Below are 3,029 nucleotides of genomic sequence, written 5' to 3' on the forward strand. Positions count from 1 at the left end.
TGATTAAATGGTTATTAGGTAACAAGGGAACTCATGTTACACTTGCCTTTCAAACACTTGTTGATGGTTCCACTTTTCGAATATCTGCTCCTCGTGTAGCTCCACTATAACATCGATAGCAACCAGCACAAGCATCATACATAAACCTAGAAACAATACACCAATCATTACAAAAAGAAGACATAAAGGTTTTAAACACGTAGGGCTTATAACTACGATCATTGAGCGCAAAAACAACTAAACGGAGCTATGGTTTAGAAGACATGAAAGTTCAAAGGTAGAAGATGGAAGATATGATAAATGATAGGAATGGAATAAACATGATGAACGTGGCTGGAAGATTTATGGAGCACAAGGATCTATAGATAATTTGTTGATGACTATAAATTTGTGAGGAGGATACATGGAACATATTATGACTAGTGGCTGCACTGATGAAATGTTACATAAAAGGGAAGCACGATGATGACGATTTGCGCACCGTTGAGCAAACCCAGTGGCGAACTGTGGTGGTTATGATCACAAGGAACATGGTCTTAGCAGCACCAAATTGAGATCATTTTTGTGGGCTTGTTTTGGACTGTATGGAGTATATTATGGCAAAAGAACAAGTTATTCTAAGTATTGGATGACCGGGAAACATGACTGCAAAATGACTTGCACTGCCGTCTGCTGGACAGCATCTGTAGCAGTTACTGTGACCTCTATATCGCGGCAATCATGGCACCTATGGACAAACCAACTTTCAGAGGTATGTGTGAGTTCATGATACATAAGTGAGTAAAAGGATTTGACAAATGGAGTAGTGGTTTTTTGGGAACGCACTCGCCAATCGGCTGCAGCGCGGCTGCAGAGCAGTAGAGACAGCGAGCACTAAAAGAATGATATAGGATTTGTCTTTGATCCTATAGCCACAAAACTTCTTAAGGACGTGTGCAAGGATATGAAATATATTTTGGTTGAAGGACATGGTCATTGGAGCGATGGAACAATGGGAACACACATGCCAATTAGCAGGAACTCTGCTGTGGGACAGCAGGGACACATCATGCACAAGAACATTTATAACTCTTTTGTATTGGGCTCTATGGCCATGGAATTTTATGGAGACATATGCAGGTATATGAAGGATATTCTATCCAAAGGATTCATCAAATGGATCAATGGATGAATGGGGAACGCCAAAACAATTTAGTGTTGCACAACATCTAGGACAGCAGAACAACGGGTATTGAAATGATGATATCTCTTTTATCTTTGAACTTATGGTGACAAAAATTTGCAGGAGCATGCATAAATATATTATGCACCTGTGGGTTCAAGGGATTGACACACCGAATGGTGGATTTCTAGGAGCTTGTATGACAACGGGTCATGCAGTGGCTGCTAGCTAGCGAGGGACACAGCAGCGTGATCTTGTGGAAACTTCATCAAAGTTGACCGATTCTTGAACTATGGATTATGAGTTGCAACTGAGAACAACACATCAGGCAAAGGGGGAATGTGTGGGTTCTCACATTGGGAAATTATAGCAGCTGATGATCAAGTTGATGGCAGCCAGTAGCAGAATGGTGACGATAGGGACACTGACGGTTGAGGCAACTTCAATTCGTCCTTGCAAAATATCATGCACCATATGAGAGATCAAGATATGGTTAAGAGGATCAAGAACAGATGATTCGGAGGAGAAAGAAAGTGGCAACCTTGCTGTTTGGTGTGGGTCAGCGGTAGCCGGTGGTGATGACATCGCTGCGAGGACAACGGGTCGACGAGGCAGCAGCAATTCTCCTTGGGGACGATCTGCGGCGTGCAAAGGAGATCAAGAGGGAGATGTGAGGGACAAAGGGTGTCATGTTGAAAGAGCAGCAGAGGACTGCCTGCAGCTTACCATGGAAAAAGGCCGGCATCCATGGGCTCCAAGAGCACTTCTGCAACAGCACTGATCGGTGGTGTCATCGGAGCTTCATTTGGTGGAGGAGCAGCAGTGGAAGGTAGGAGGTGTGGTGGGAGAGCAGCAGGCGTCTTGGCTGATGGAAGATGAAGGGGAGGAGATGAGGAGGCTCCCTGGTGCTTGCGTGGGGAACAGAAAAGAAGAAAAATATAGCTGCCACTTGTTGCATGGATGCATGCAATTGAAGTGAGATAAATCGGCGTTATCAAGAGGGGAATGAAGAGGGGTGTGCTGCATGGTTTATGCGTGAGAAATAGTGGAGAGATTGGATATTTCATCAGCTTTCATTTTTGCATTTAGGGAGTGGTAAAGGAGAATAAAAAGGGAGCTTGTAAAAGGAATTAAGGGTGAGGGCTGCTGTTATTTTAGATGAGGGAGAGAGGGCAGGCGCCATCAGATTGTGTGTGAGTGAAATGAGAACAAGCATGTTGCTGCATGCTTGTATAATGAAGAGCAAGAAATAAATTGATGGAATGAAGAAGAATTCTTAAGAGAGTTTTGTCTAAAAAATTAAGAGAGCTAAAGAAGAGGTGCATATATTTTTGCATGAGAGTAAAGGGGGAGGAGGCGTCCAGCTAATGGTTGTGCGTGAGGGAGAGAAAGGGAGGGGAAGATATGCCTGTGGTTTGCTGCATGGTTGCATGCAATTGAAGAGAAATAAAATAGAGTAAAATGGGTGCTGTCAAGAGAGGATTAAAGAGATGTGTGTAACCCAGCGAATTAATGGAGAAGGAATTTGATGCTGCTGCTGTTTTTGCATGAGAGGAGAGGGAATATGCGCCAGAGGTAAATGATAGGCTGCTGATTATTTGTGCATGCAAGAGGAGGCAAGTGGAGTAGGTGATTAAGGAGAAGTATTATGTATTGCTTTTTTTACTTTTGCATGAGGGTGAGGGGATTGTGCGGCAAAGGGAGATGAGAGGGCTGCTGCGTTTTAACTTCAGCATGCAAACACTTGGAAGGATGGAGTAAAGGAGTGTTGCCAAGTGAGGAATAAAGAAATAGGTGTGACCATGAGAATCAAGAGAGAAAGAAGAAGATGTTACTTCTATTTTTACATGACAGGAAGCAGAGCAGG

At 43.4% G+C, this 3,029-nt stretch overlaps 1 long non-coding RNA gene across 2 annotated transcripts; it reads right to left on the bottom strand.

Annotated features, from left to right (window-relative positions):
* On the bottom strand, positions 1-1,972 carry LOC110435103. Of its 2 annotated transcripts, XR_002452766.1 has the most exons (4): positions 1,889-1,972; positions 1,704-1,800; positions 1,518-1,602; positions 1-146 (listed from the first exon to the last, which is right to left on the bottom strand). It is a non-coding gene; the product is annotated as an uncharacterized LOC110435103 (long non-coding RNA). The 2 variants fall into 2 exon arrangements; XR_002452765.1 differs by having other exon boundaries at positions 1,518-1,800.

This window comes from Sorghum bicolor, chromosome 4, assembly GCF_000003195.3.
Source record: "Sorghum bicolor cultivar BTx623 chromosome 4, Sorghum_bicolor_NCBIv3, whole genome shotgun sequence".
In the NCBI taxonomy this organism is placed as follows: Eukaryota; Viridiplantae; Streptophyta; class Magnoliopsida; order Poales; family Poaceae; genus Sorghum; species Sorghum bicolor.